Genomic DNA, 16048 nt, shown 5'->3' on the forward strand with positions numbered 1-16048 from the left:
TACATTATGTTTAAGGACCTATATTTTCTTCTTTAACTTTTGTTCAATAACTCACATAATTTAATAATTTTACGTAATTTTTTAAATTATATACTTATTAATATAGGGTACACGCATAAAGTACCCGAAGACAAGTTGCAACTAAAAAAAAAAGAATATGATCAAGATTGCATGTATGACAAAATACAATTATTAACTACTTTTTTATCGAGTGAAAGGTCAAAGTGTGGGTCATTTGTTAAAACAAGCAAACCAAGGAGATATTTTTGTCCTCGTTACGTTAATTATTTTGCCACTTTTCCCACGGGTCTATTGGAGAAAATAGTTTCAGATACCTTTTGCATATGCTGCTAAAATAACTTATTTGCATATATTAGTCATGTTGGGCCCGTGCATAGCACGAGTTTCCCTTACTAGTCTACTATATAGAAATGGGAGTTGGGGTAGGACGAACACTGCTATATGTCATTGTACTAAATTCAATGTGAATAGTACCATGTACTTGGGCCAGTGGCTGACGCACGTATGGTTATTTGTCTATTATACCCTTGACCAATAGCATTAATTACTTTTATATTTAGGGTAAAATTGGTAATTGAGTTTCTTTATCCTATTTATCATTGAACACGTGTATTCCACTTTTCAGTGCCTATTTTTCTATTGCGACACTCCAATAGTACAATCAAGAAACCCCTACTATGATCACTGATCATCGCTATTTGTGAGACCTTGAATTCGTTTTCTTACACACTTTTCAATTTGGTTCCAAGTTTTCATTTCTCTGTTTCTCAATTTGTGTGAGTTTTTTACTTTTTTTTTTCTTTTCTTAATCACCCCTACTTCTTCCATGCCTCACTTCTTAGTTTTTATTTGAATTGCTCCATAGTGATTACTGTTTGTATATGGCCTCTACTGAATCTATGGTTTCTGGTAAGAATTATTACATTTTCATTTCTTTTCTTTGTCTGTTGCTAGATTTTAGAAATTTCAGGAGTCTCTATTTTGAGCCCTAAATTCCTCCTTAAATGTTAATGAAAATATGTGCAATTTGGGTCCTTTCGGCGGGGGGAGGGGGGGGAGGGGTGGAGGGCATTCGATTGAAAAGAGACTTGTGCGATTTGTTAGTTTGGGAACAAGGTATGGGTGTACTTTATTTCTGATAGGTTTAGTGTTTCTCGATTCTTTCTTTGATTTTTGCATTTGTTTCTTGGTAATGAGAATTTGATGGATATTTGTTACTTTTTCTATTCTCTTGGATAGGCTCTTGCTGGATTTTATACATGCATGCCACTATTATTTCTATTTCCACATGTATGTTTGGAAATAGATATGTAGGTGCATGCTTGAGATACATAATTGTTTCTAATTTTAGTTGAGAAAGATGGTACTTTGAACTGGAGCCCAAGTTCCGTTCTTGGAGCAGTGTTATTGGACTTTACCATTTGGTCTCTTGGCATGATTATTCTTCTTCTATATTTTTTATGTAGTACTTGTGCTCATTGCAGTTCTCCATTTAGCAAGATTGAAGCGAAATACTTTCGGAGTGTTTTAGAGAAAATATTGAAGAAAAGCAGTTCCGCAACCAGGATTGTTTTTATTTCCTATCGATTTGTTTTTTTCAGGATCATTGCATCGATATTTTTGTTTACCTTTTTCGTGGATTTTACTCTTCCTCTTCCAGTAAGGTTATCCATCTGTTGTATACCTGTTTACCCGAAAAATAGATAGAGTTGAATTTGTACGTAGTTCTAAGGTTATGTGGTATAACTTGACACAAATCGTAAAGAGTAAGTAGAAATATCGAATATTGACTATAAGAAAAGATACAAACCCAGTTGAAAGGAACATGATTTGTGAACAAGCAAAATGGAATTATGTATGAAGCTAAAAAGGATAATCTCCCAATATGATTATGTATCAATAGTATTCGAGTTACAGTGTATTGATAATGTGATCCCCTTACAGAAATAATAGTCATCCCTCTTATAGTGGAGGGATCCTACTTTAGATATCATAAAAAATACATAGTGGGAAACCCATGATAAATCAGCTTTTCCCTAATTTCCGCCGAGATTCTCTCTCTTAGTGCGGCTTTAACGGCTCTTGTCTCTTGGCTCGATCTTGATTGGACTCGGTATTGGTCGGTTTCCAGGTTTAGAGCTCGATGCGGGTTTGAGCTCGATGCCGACTCGGGGCCCAGCATTGATTCGGGCTCGGTGTCGGTTGGTCTCTGGCTCTGAAGCTTGATACCATCGCTTCTCATCATAGCTCGATTTGGACTCGAGCTCGATAATGATGTCGAACTCGGTATTTAATCTGACCCCGAAACTCGAAGCTCGTTCGTGCCTTCTTCAAATCTCACCTCGATATTATGAAGACGCTCTTCGATCCGTCTTCACCGATCGTACGAAGGTCGAAACGGTTTTGACCGTATACAATACCTTTTAAGTTTAAAAGATTGAGCTTTCAGGTTGCTTACATATCCCATGCATGACAACTAATTTGTATAGAGGATTCATGACAATCATGGATTAGCAGGTGCTTCAATATGTTTATGGAATTCTATTACACTGCCAAAACGTAAGCAAATGTTTCTGAACTCTCAAAATTAATTTAGAAAATAGTTCTTTTGAAAGAAAATGGAAGATGTTTCCTTTAGTACTTTTTTTGTTTTGTTCTTTTAACACAAAACATGCTGTAAACAGAAATTATCTTTTTCCTTATCGCAACAATGATATTTCCTTGGTAGAGACCATTCTCATGGCAATGCAGCATGTATCAACTGGAACTCATTTCTCAATCCATAGCCAGTAGAAATAGTCAAAGGAGTGTGAAAATGGTAATTCAAGCGCTCATCTAAGGTATTGATACTTCTTTTAAAAGAAAATCTATATATTAAGCTCATAATATATTGGAGTATAATTTTTCTTGGGGTAGCTTATAGCCTATTGTTCACTTTTAAGACTTTCCTTCAAGACCTCTAACTTTAGACTGTGAACATTGTCAAATCTTAGCCTTCTTGGGTTCAAATTTTCGAGCTAATGTAATTTTTTAAGTATATATGCTAACACAATTTAAGTTTTATTTCCGTCCTTTTTGATATACACTGAAGTAGTTATGTCTATATATATCTTGAGACCGAATACAAAAGACACTAAGAAATTTTTGAGACATTGCAAAACAGAATGACTTAATCGTTCAATGGCTTGACTATATCCTTTCGTAGAGTGGAAAAGGTGAATTTACTCGTTTTCATCAAATGAATTGTTCCTAAGGCAAAACCAAGTGAAGTTACTTTCAATATGATGTTTGAAAACATTGATGAGAAGTATATTTTTTGGCATTTGAATGTGTTTGTCAGTTGCCTTTTTTTACTTCATATTTGTTATGATCTTGCTGATGTGCTCAAATATTCCATCCATTATTTTTTTTATTATTTATTCTATTGGATTAGCTTAAGAGATAAGTTTAATTTTATGATACTTCCAGTTTTTTTTGCTTGAAAATGTGACGTTATCTTCTTTGAGAAATTACTTTCACATCACAATAGTGAGCTGTGAGCAGTATCCCTTTATTGGGATGGAGAAGGGAAAAGGTCAGTGCAATACCCTGCTTCCTATTGAGGCTTTGACTGCACAATTACTCTGTAGTGGAAAGGAGGCAAATATTATTCAAACTTAAACCTTTGTAGTGGAAGGAAAATAGTAACTTTGTACAACTGCTGCTCTGGATAGTTTATCCCTTTGTATGAGTGATGAACTAAAAACATTCTGTTATCTTTCAACTTTACACTTTTTTGTATATAAACTATCATGGCAATGTAGCTATATCTTTTTTTAATTGAATGTAGCTATGCTAATAAGTGAACTATTAAACTTGTTGGAGTAACTTGGACCAATTATATAGTATTAGTTTTCGATTCAATGTGTTGAACTATTTTAGTGTTGGGCCCGTGCTCTGCACGGACATATTCTTGCTAGTTATTTTTATATTTTAGAAGTGGCAGTTGGGTGGGACGAACACTGCTACGGTTGATGGTACAAAAAGCAGTGGAAGTTATATTTTCTTGATATAGTGGATACTTTAGGAATAAATTAGTAATTTACCCTTAGTTTAATGCGTGTACCGATTTCGTGTAAGCACGTGTTGCCCTTTTAATTCTCTTCCTTTTGTTCACCATCTAATCCCCACTTTCTTCTCATTCTACTGGAGTACTTTTCCCTTCCCTTCTTTCTGTCACTTACCATATCTTCTCTGTTACTAAACTTTCTTCGCAATTGCTGCATTCATTTTGCTCTGCGCTTGTGAATCTCACCTCTGTGAAAAAAAAGCTCGGTAATCTCTCTTCGCTGTCTGCATCTTTTCAAAGTTTCTCCGTTTGGATCTATTTCGGTTATGTTTCTCAATTTTGGTGAGTTTTCTCCACTTTTTTTTCCCTTAAATTTGCCCAACTCTTTGTGATGGAACTTTAGTGGCATCTCTGATTTGCACATTCATGTTTGAAAATAGATACCTAGGTGCACGATTTTGGATATTTGATAAATGAAAATCTATTATTTTTTGGGTAATCAAATTTAATTAGTTCTTTTCCTCTTCGTATGAAAGTTGCAACAGATTGTATATTGAAAGGGATATTAGTTCTTTTTCTTTGTTGATCGGCAAGTGATGTTCATTTAACTGAGTGTCCGAATCTGGTTGTGAGAGTGAAGTTTTGAGTTTGATAGTTCATTTTGAATAAAAGTATGCCTTATCTCATGTGCTTTTCTTAAATTTTTCCTTTCGTACTTAAACATATGGTCTTGGAAAGTAAATTCTTCTCTTTTGGCTTTTCTATTTTCTTGCTTGCGAGTTACTTGGGTAATATGATACTTCATTTTAACGGCTATCAATAGTATATCATTTTGCACAGTACTGATACATAAGGTGTCTGATGATATGCTTGAAACAACTGAGTATTTTTTGTGACTCTTTACTCCTTTTACAGGTCCTACAGCATACTCACTTCGCATCTGGAATCCAGAAGGTACATTATTAACTTCTAATGGACAATATAGGTGTGCGTCGACATTTATTATTGAAGTAATCTACTCCCTAAGTCCCGATTTATGTGACACTTTTTGCTTTTCGAGATTCAAACTTTTAAATTTTGACCGTATATTTGGACATAGAATCTTTAAATTTTTTGAAATAAAATTTACATATTTGGAAACTATATAAAAAGTACTATAAGTCACAATAATAAATAATTTAAAATATTTAAAAGGCATATGACAAAATTGCGGTCAAAGAATAATTCGTTTGACTCTCGAAATCCAAATGCCTTTGCATAAATTGGGACGGAGGGAGTATTTGATTGCATGTGTATTTCTATTGCACTATTGTTACTATTTTGTCAGACTTTTCGTTTAACAAGAAAAATTATATAGTATATAAATTATAGCTTTTCAAAATTATACCAAGTAATAGATATCGATTTAACCAAATTATAGAGTGCTCAGAACAAAAATGACCAGAATCCTAGAAACTGCAAACTGAAAAGTGATGTTCAATCAGTTTATGCCTTTAGCATTTGACATAATATCTTTCTCTCTATTGTCCTGTGTATTCTCTCCATTGAAATTGGAGAGCGTTGCGCCTTTACAAATGGAGACTGCTCATCAGTCCAAGATGATCTTTTATTTCTGTTGCATTCCCGTCCTCTCTTCACCTTCCTCTTGCATTTGCTCTCTTCACCCCTTCTGGCGTTGATTTTTTGGTTCTTTTAGTTGATTCTCCGTGCTTCGCCATTACAGTTATTTATGTCAAACTTTCAGGAAGGTCATGTTGTGCGCTAGAAATATCTTTGCGAGTATTGTGAGACTTGCAACTTATCAAGTCCTTGGAAGCATACGTGAAAGGCAATACGGCAAGTGCTAGCTACTTCTTAGCTGGTGCCAAAAATTGCCACTGAAAAAGTTTGATAGGATGACCAAGAGGAAGCTCCAAAAAAGAAACCACAGACAATTCATGATCCTTTGTTCACTGATTGTAACAAAATCAAGATTAAAAAGAGGAAGAGGAAATAGGAGTGTCAACAAAAGGTGAGGAGCATAAATATACTCTTCTATTGAACTGCATAGTCTTTGAAATAATCTAGGATGAACATTCCTGAAACAATTATGGTACTTGTATTATATAGGGCATGCAAATAATTTTGTTATTGTGTTACCATTCCTATTGAGGCTTCTCGCTCATTATCTTTTGGACATGTTAGTATAGCTTTCAAATGGTTGTTGTGACTTAATGATGATTTTGTCTATAAATGATAAAATGGTTCTATTTTCATAGGCTAATAACCCATAATCTTATGAACTTGCTATTCACAAAAGTGGTAATCACATAGGATTTCTCTAGCTTTGAATCTTCTTTAAAGGTTTCATATATTTGTGCATGCACATGATGACAGATCATTGATGGTGCTGACTGTATACTGAGCCCAAGTTCATTGGTAACTTGTGGTCTCATTAAATAAACTTCTCATTGCTCAAAATGGATTATCCATCTTACTGCTTTCCTGTTGTGTTACAGTTGCTAAAAAGAACATGAATGAAAGACTTTGGTAGAGTTCTTCACAATAAGAAATTTAATTTATGAGATGTAACTAAGGGGAAGTTTATAAGTTTTTTTATGAGGAGCATCAGTTTCACTTCACTAACATTGTTAGCCAATTTATTTGTGTAAGTTAACAGCTGTGTACAGGGATGCAATCAGGGAACTAATGGTGTAGTCCTTGGAGTAACAAGCATGTCCAAATTATGTCGCCTTTCTTGGTGGACGCAGTATCAGTCCTTCCTGTCTACTTTCATTTGACATGACACCTCATATGATCGTGTAGTCTTTTAGATGATCTGTGTGTATTATTCATAGAGGGTGCCTTTTATTTTTTATCTCGAAACTGACAGAAACTGCCATAGTTCATTTACTTCCTTTTGTGTTAGGTTGTTTTGTCATTACTCAACCATATATATATGTATTTTTTTGATCAGTAATCATGTTGACTTATTTGAATTTATGAATGATACAATTCTAAGATTTTTTACACTGGCATATGTTTATTGATCATGTTTCCATCCTTTGTGCTCTAACAGTTAGTAAGAGTTACGGTGAGGGACTTAAAAGTTCATTTCTCTTATGTGCCTTAAACCCATGATGCATGTTTTCATCCACCAAGGCTTTTTTATCTTTGACCTAATCTTTCCTCGTGTAATGACTTATGTTTTGCACTGTGGCAGAGCATTGAGCAATTCTTCATGACTGTGGAGAGAGAAGATTAGTGACACATCTTGTGAATTGTATGATGCATTCGCATCTTCTTGGGTGTTTTTTCTGTAGAACATGGTCTTGGCCTACTTATCTCAGAGAGAGAAAGTTGTCGTTCACCAATTCATGACCACATTCCTTTCAAACTTAAGCATTTTGATTATTTTATCAGTGTATATACTTATTGACACTTCTGAGCTATCAACTACGGATTTTGTTCTTGTGTAAATTATATTCTTCTGTGTTTGAACCAATGTAGTACTATTTTACAGAACGATTGTTGTTATACCTAGAGTTGATAAACTAATTTAAATATTTGGTGGTAGATTGGATATATTGAAAACTAACTTCCCATTTAACCTTTTTAACTTTTCCATATCTCATACTTTCATTGCTTTTGTATATGGACTAAGCGAATTGAAAAAGAGTATAACAACAATGATGTATAACAACATTTTACATTGTATGTCCAATGATGTATAACAGCAACGTTAACTGTTGGGCCCGTGCATGCATTAGCTAGTTACTTGTACTACAAGAGAGAATCCTTATTTTCGAGTTGTATGAGTTCTATGGAAACCCAACCTACCACAGGTTTTGTGATAAGTGAAAGCATTCCAATTTGCCGGATGAAATATAACAATTAACAAATGAAACTCAAAATGCATATTGTTTAATCATGGCTAATTGTTAAATAGGGTTTATGCAAGGTATATTCATTAAATGACTTAGTGTAAACAGTGTGAACAAGTTTCTACCCATTAATCCCCAAAGGAAATTATTTCTTTGGATTTCGTAAATAGCGGTCCTAGCCTTAGCGAGGATTACATTAGCTTGCATGACTTAGTTAGAAACAGAAGCAGCGGTTAATTTAGTAAGAATAGCTATTTTGAGCAAATTAATTTTCTATTCCTTGAGTCAATTAGAAGAAAATTGGATTCGAGAAAAAGAAAAGTCAAGCTAAGTATTTTCGCTCTTAATTCATACATCTGCTGAATTTTTATTTTAGAATTGGCATGACAAAAAACATTTCAGAATATGGGGTAAAAGTTCTCTAAAACATTCTTCTTCCTTTTTAGGACATTTTTAGATGTTAATTGTGTCTTGAATTTTATGGATCCTAGTTATATTAGATTTTCTAATATTTTTAGGAAATTCATAATCCCTATAGGTTTGGTAAACTCATTATTCTAATAGATTTGGGGAAAAAAAACTACTGCCCTTGCCATTTTAGGATTGAGAAAACTTTTCTCTTATAGGTTTGGGATTACTTGGGATCTATGTATAGGGATTGCAGGTGGAAATTTTTTGTACAGTGTTTTTCTTCTCATTCGTAGTGAAAAACTGTCTCTGCTTCTACCCAGGATTAGGCTTAGCCGAACCTTATTAAATTCTTTATTTTTTTTCTTCTTTATTTGCGTCGTGTGTGATTGTGTGCTAGTTAACTCACAGTCTTCCGCAACATTAAAAATACAATACGCAAGTTGTCAAGTTTGAAATACAAAATTAATACAAAAACTCTTTATGAGAGTTTTCACTTTTGTATTACACAGGAAAATACAAATATTATGTTTCACACCTAAAATCAATAATTTGTGTCTTACAACCTTCGATAGTCTAAACAATCCAAAAAAATACCTCAATTTTTTTGACTTTTTCATACCTCAAATAATGTTAATTTTATATTATTATTTTTTTGAAGCACCCTACCAGGTGTTTATGTAGTTTCATCAAAAAAATTCAAAAGTGCATTACACTCGATAAGTATGACTGACATTCAACTAAAATTATATCATTTGAACGGTGTTTTGCCTCATATTTTGTCACGCCCCGACCTCGGGGAGTGCGACCGACACTCGACCTAGACATCCCGGTCAAGCAAGCCTACATGATACCTTCTACCCAATCTTACTCATGAGAAACTTAAAATAAATTATAAGAGATAGATAGAGAGGGGATAAAAAAGTTAAATATCATGTTTCATTACTTACAACAACTGCATTGATGATTACCAAAAGATTACAAAGTGGAATACTAAATAACTACAACATTTATAGTCTATTTTCCCAAATCAAAACACCACCCACACTATCTCTACGAATCCTCTAAATGAAACAGAAGAGTAGTATGAAAGTGCCGGTGACAAGGCCCCGGCGATACCTCAAAATGTAATATGCAAGGAGCAAAAGACACAAGACCCCGAAAGGAAGTGAGGCTCACCAAGTCAGCTGAGAAGAGAGTGTACTTCTATCAATGATCGATGCCGCCTACTGTGGAACTACCCGTGTCTATCAAAGATGCAGCGTCCCCGGCAAAAGAAATGTTAGTACATGTGGAATAGTACTAGTATGTAAAGCTAAATGCCCTCTCATGGAGTAGAGTAACAGCATAAAAGGAGAGAAACATGAAATCAATGAGAATCTTAAATAATATTAAGAATGCCAGGTTAAGGGTAAGGTAAATCTTCAAGAAAATATCAATATTTTAAGTTGGGAGATCTTTATTACCGATACACCACCATGCATATGGCATGGAGTCCAATCTCGCCCGATCAGCTAAGCCGTCTCACTCCCAAAGTATGAGAATTGACATAGAAACACAACACTACCATGTGCGCAACATGGCGTCCGATCTCCGTCCGATCAGCTAAGCCGTCTTAACACAATGCCGTATAGTTCGACATGGTCTTTGCTAGCTATCAACTCATCCCAATCAAGAGGAATAATCTCAATACATCATAACAGGAACTTGTCCCTCAATCAATCCCTATACCGGTACGTATAGTTTCAGGCTTGGGCATTTGTAACCCAGCCTTCCTCGGTGACCTAACGATACTCCCAAAAACATTTATCATATAAAAGAATCACATTTGTTTCATTGATTTTCATACTTGCTTTCACTTTATTGGCACTCTTGGCCATAAATGTAAATCATTATTCTTGGCATTATGGCCACATTTCATAATTCATACTTTCATTCTTTTATTTGACATGGACTATAAATCATTTAAAGGCTCTTATAAATCATCCGGAAATCATAGCTTCAATTCAAGAATACATAAGGGCTTAGAACACATTGAAAATATTTACCAAATAAGAGCATAGTGATTTCAACGGAACTATGGATTGAGTTCATAATCATTTGATGATTTGATCATACTTGGACTATTTCCCAAGGAAGAGCATGATATACATATAGAAAAATTGAGACATGATTTGGGTAATTAGACATTCAATAAGTCAAATATTTGTGATGATTTAGCATAATAAGGACGAGAGCTTGGTCAAACTGCACTTGGAATTCATAAGGAACTCATGAAAATTTGATTCTATGGTAAGAGTTTAGCCAACATACCTCGAGAAAGCTTCTCTTAGAATTACTACAACGTTTCAAGACTCCTAGCGATTTCAATCTATAGAGGCACAACAAAATTGAGCCATAGTTAGAAAGGTGCTTATAGGTCCAGCTCATTTAAGCAATTTATCAAACACTAGGGTTGCAAATTCGTCTATAAGGTCCTATGGTGGTGATTCTTCACCCCACAACCAATCCCCACATCAATAGTATCACCCATATTTTTTCAACTACCTCCCTACCACCTTTATTGGCACATGCATGCACAATTGACCAACTCTTATTCTCAAGAACCATACCCCACTACCTATATTCAGCCCAATTTCGAAATTGAGGGCTAGATCTAGGGCTAGAACCTTACCTCTTTAGTAGAAGATTTTGCAAGCTTTCCTTATTGAATTTCCAAGGCTTGAGTAAGAAATTGAAGTGGAAGATGTTGGAGCTCCTCCTTCTCTCTCTAGTTCCTCCCCTCTCTTAAAACATCAAATTTTTGCTCCTAAACGACCCCCCTATGTCTTTTATTAGAATTAGGTTGGGTTATAAAATGCACAAAATGGACCCTCCAAACTCAATCTGCGATCGCAAAAAGCACTGCAAAACAGGTCTGTGGTCCGCAAAAAGGACCGCGAAATCATCGTCCAAAAATTGGGCTGACCTGTTCAAGTCTGTGACAGATCTACAGTCCGCAAATCACTTCTGCGATCGCTAAGTGGATTGCGAAATCTCCCTCAAGAAAATTCTCATGTTGGTTCTGCGATGGAAGTGCGGCCCACGAAATGGTTATACGGTTGCATAATGTACCGCGAAATAGCCCTCAAAATTGAGCTTCTCTTGTTTCACTCCGCGATTGGTATGTGATAAGTGTGAATTTTAACCACTTACTAGTACCTTCTTACTTTAGTTTTAGTCCGAAAGTAGTGATTTTTATTTCCAAAACTAATGAAATTGTGTGAATTACAGGCATGTTGGAGGATTGGAGCTTAACGAAGAAATCTAACTCAAAAAGGAGTATCCAGCTTAACAAGGCAAAAAGGAGAAATGCAAGCAGAAGTGTGGTCCGCAGATGATTATGCGGTTCACAAAAATAGAGGTGCAGTCGTAGAAGATCCCTTGGAGCCTCAGATGAGTTTAGCAAAAGTGCGGTCCGCATACCAAATTGTGCGGCTGCAAAAGATAGTCGCACTGACAAAGTTGATAAGTTCAGAGAAGGTGCAGAAGACCAAGTGTGAAGCCTCTTGAAATTGTTGTCCGCACACTAAATTGTGCAGTCGCAGAAGCTAAAGTGCAGCCGCAGAGACAATATTGTGGATGCAGATTTCCTCTTAATGTAAGAGTAGAAGAAAAGTACAGTCCACACATGGAATTGTGCGGCCGTAGAATCTCCCGGAGGGCATTTTTGTCAGCAAAATTCTGGACACTATAAATAGATGGGAAATACTTTTTAAGGGCAATTTTTGTATTTCTAGCAGTTGTAGCGATTATATTTTACCTTTTTGGGGAAAGTTGTGATCAAAATTGGAGAAGACCCACTACTTTTATCTTTTAATTGTAGTTTATGTCTTTAATTACTTATTCTATTTTGTTTTGTATGTCTTCAAGCATGAGTAGCTAGATTTTATCTAGGGTTGTGACCCAACCCTAGTGTGTAAAACTTATGGGTTATTAATACTAATGCTTATTTATGATTGGGTGTTTGTTATTTAGCCTTGTTTATGCTTTATATCTAGAATTAATGGTTGCAAACATTGATTCATGCCTATTTGACTTAGTTCTTACTTGAGAAAGGGGAACATAGTCTAGAAAAACTTGGCTAACAAGAATTTGAGCTAGTTAAGGTTTTGGCTAGTTTGATTAAAGGATTTGAACTAGATATAGGGAAAACCCGACTTGGATTCATATCAATTGCTTAGATTTCTACTTATTTGGTCTTGAGAAAGCCAGTTTGGGCATAACCACTCCATGACCGAGAGGTATTGAGTGAGTACTTGAGAATTGAGAGTCATAATGTAACGACCCGGTCAGTCATTTTGAGTATTTAAGCCCCGTTACCCTATTTATTGCCTCCTCTATCTTAAATTATGCCTATGTAACTTGCCGGGGTGGTTTGTTTGTTTTCGGGTGAGTTTCAGAAGGTTGAAAGATTAAATTAAAAGAGTTGACCGGAGTTTGACTTTTATGTAGACGACTTCGGAATGGAGTTTTGATGATTATTATAGCTCCGTATGATAATTTTGGATTTAGGAGTGTGTCTGGATATTGATTTGGAGGTCCGTAGGTCGTTTTGGCTTGAATTGCCGAAAATTGGAAAGTTGAAGGGTTGAGAAGTTTGACCAAGAGTTGACTTTATTGATATTGGGTTCGGATTTTGGTTTCGAGAGTTGGAATAGGTCCGTTGTGTCATTTATGACTTGTGTGCGAAATTTGAGGTCAATCGAAGTTGGTTTGGTATGAATCGACATTAGTTTTGGAATTTGAATGTACATGGATTCAATAGGTTTGAAATGGGGTGTGATTCGTAGATTTAATATTGCTTGATGTGATTTTAGGTTTTGAGTAGGTTCATTATATATTTTGCAACTTGATGGTATGTTCGGACGGTGCCCCGGGTCCCCGGGTGTGATTCAGATTGAAATCAGACTCATTTGGACTTAGGTTGATTGCTGAAGTTCTTGTGTCATCGCACTTGCGGTGGGCTTGGTTATCGCAGAAGTGAAGGGAGCTAGCCAGGGGGAAGGTCGCAGGTGCACACCCACAGAAGCAACTATCCGTCCGCAGAAGCGGACTTTGAATGGGTTGTGAGTGACCGCAGGTGCGATCAGCTTCCGCAGAAGCGGGAGCGCAGACACACCCTATTGCCCGCAGAAGCGGGAGCGCAGGTGCGCCTTGTGGACCGCAGAAGCAGAAATTCCTGGGCTTAGTGAAAAGCCGCACCTGCGATGAATTTTCCGCAGGTGCGAAGCCGCAAAAGCAGCTGTTGGTCCGCAGGTGCGGAATAGCTGGGCAGAAAAGGGGCTAAATCGAGGGTTAGTTTTCATCTTTTGTGTTAGAGAGCTCAGTTTTAGGTGATTTTGGAAGGGATTTTTAAGTATTTGATCGGGGTAAGTATTTTTGACTCGGATTTGATTATTATTCATGAATTCATCATTATTTTTATCATTTAATCAGTGTTTTGAGTTGAAAAAATTGGAAAAATTTGTGAAAACTTCTTAAACTATAAATTGAGGATTTGAAGGTCGATTTGAGGTCGAAATTGGATAATTTTAGTATGGTTGGACTCGTTATTGAATGGATGTTTGGATTTTGTAAGTTTGGTCGGGTTTCGAGATGCGAGCCCGGAGTTGACTTTTTGATTTTCTTTGATCGCAACTTTATTATCCAGAATAGGTTTGTATTTATGGTATTAAGGTATTTTGGCGAGATTCGAGCTGTTCGGAGTTAGATTTTTGTGGGAAAGGCTTACTAGTGGGTTGATTTAGCTTGTTTGAGGTAAGTATCTTGCCTAACTTTGTGTGGAGGAACTACCCCTTAGGATTTGGATTGATTGTGCTGTTTGTATTATGTGAAAGTCGTGTACGCGATGTGACGAGTGGGTACACGGGCTATATGTGATATTTGACCAGATTAGGCTATTTAGACTCTTTTCATGCCTTTAATTGAATTATTATAACATGTTATATCTTTCATTGTTAATCTACCCTTACATGTGCTAATTCATCCTTACATGCGTTATTTGACATTGTTAACACTTGCTCTATCTCTTACTTGTTATTTTTCTCTTACATGCTTTAGTTGAAGTTAGTACCTTCCTTATTGTCTTGTTAATTCTTTAATTGTTGAATTACCTTACTTGAAGTTGTTATTTCATGAAATATCTTCTTGTTGAGTTATTGGTGTTGAAGTTGTAAAAGTTGTTATCACATTGAGGCGAAGTTGTTAAATTATTGAGATATCTTTCTTGTTGAGCTATTCACCTTTATTTCGTTATTGTTGAGATTATTGTATACATTGTGGACAAGTCATGAGCTATTTGTTGTGGAAACATTAGTATTGTTGATTATTTTGGCAAGTTGGTATCAGAGCTCTAGATTCATAGGTGTTACGAGTCATGAGCATGTTTAGTAGAGTCTTACGTATCGGTACAGAGACGTCTATACTTATCTTTGAGAGGCTACAGAACTATTAGGAAAATTCCACTTCTTTAGTTCCTTATCGTGCGAATTTGTTGACTTCAAAATATGAATCCTTGTCTTTCTATTATCTCATAGATAGTGAGGACACATATTTCTAGATACAACGATCAGACACCCGCATCCCCTGCTAGAGCCGCGAGAGGTCGGGGCTGGGGCAGAGGTCGAGGAGGGGCACGTGGTGCAGCAAGAGAACCTGCCCAAGTAGCGACTGAAGAGCCACCAGTAGCTCCAATTGAGGGACAGGCACCCGAGGCGCCTGTTGTCACCCCTGCACTTCAGGAGACCCTAGCATAGTTCTTGAGCATGTTCGATACTCTAGCGCAGGCGGGGTTGATTCCACTTGCTCCAGCTATATCTCAGGCTGGGGGAGGAGCTCAAACTCCCGCGGCCCATACTCCAGAGCACTGGGTCCATGTTGATCAGGTCCTAGAGGTTATGCCAGCCCAGATTGTTGTTCCGGTTCAGCCCGAGTTTAGGCTTGATACTTATTGGGTACCGTTGTGGTGTACTCATACTACGCTTCTGCATATTTTTGTACAGATCCAGGTACCTCAACTCAGGCTAGGCATTAGTGAGTGGATCATACAATTCGAAGACTTCAAGGAATACCTGCCCAGCGTCCGCAAGCCTCGGTGTCACCTTCTATCCTTATTTTACTACTGTTTACACTTTATCTAGACAGTGTTGTACTAGGAATTTTACAGTATATTCGTGTAGAGCATATGACTTAGCTTCACCAATTTTGGGAGTTATTGTTAGTTGTACTATTTATTTCTATCATGATAGTTAGATGGTTTAAATTTGAAGTTTTATTATTATTTCCGCTATTTCTCTATGCATGTTAGGCTTACCTAGTCTTAGAGACTAGGTGCCATCACGTCATCCTAAGGTGATAAATTGGGGTCGTGACACATAATACACCCCGATCTACCAAATAAGCATAAACTTAGCATATCCATTAGGTTTATAACTAGGTGGAGGTTACATCCCTAGGCTTTTCCCCAATTGATAGAAACCCCAAAAAAAATTATTCTCTAGTCGCTTTTATATAGTCTAAATTCTTAGTGTTAAAATTAGATAACAATCATCCCTCTTGTTTGGAAGTATAATTTATCTATTTCACGTTCTCTCTTCAAGTATTTACCTTAGTACCGATTGTCAACTCCCTGAGGAATTTGACCCTGACTCAAATTGGGTATTATTGC

At 36.3% G+C, this 16048-nt stretch overlaps 1 long non-coding RNA gene across 7 annotated transcripts; it reads left to right on the forward strand.

Annotated features, from left to right (window-relative positions):
• Nucleotides 1–629: 629 nt before the first annotated feature.
• LOC107782095 (uncharacterized) lies at nucleotides 630–7533 on the forward strand. 7 transcript variants are annotated; one of them, XR_012697367.1, is made up of 4 exons: nucleotides 630–930; nucleotides 1506–2861; nucleotides 4985–5023; nucleotides 5814–7080. It is a non-coding gene; the product is annotated as an uncharacterized LOC107782095 (long non-coding RNA). The 7 variants fall into 7 exon arrangements; XR_001647156.2 differs by having other exon boundaries at nucleotides 632–2580; nucleotides 2750–2861; XR_001647153.2 differs by having other exon boundaries at nucleotides 633–930; nucleotides 2750–2861.
• The last annotated feature ends 8515 nt before the right edge of the window (nucleotides 7534–16048 follow it).

Source organism: Nicotiana tabacum, chromosome 12 (genome assembly GCF_000715075.1).
Source record: "Nicotiana tabacum cultivar K326 chromosome 12, ASM71507v2, whole genome shotgun sequence".
Taxonomy (NCBI): Eukaryota; Viridiplantae; Streptophyta; class Magnoliopsida; order Solanales; family Solanaceae; genus Nicotiana; species Nicotiana tabacum.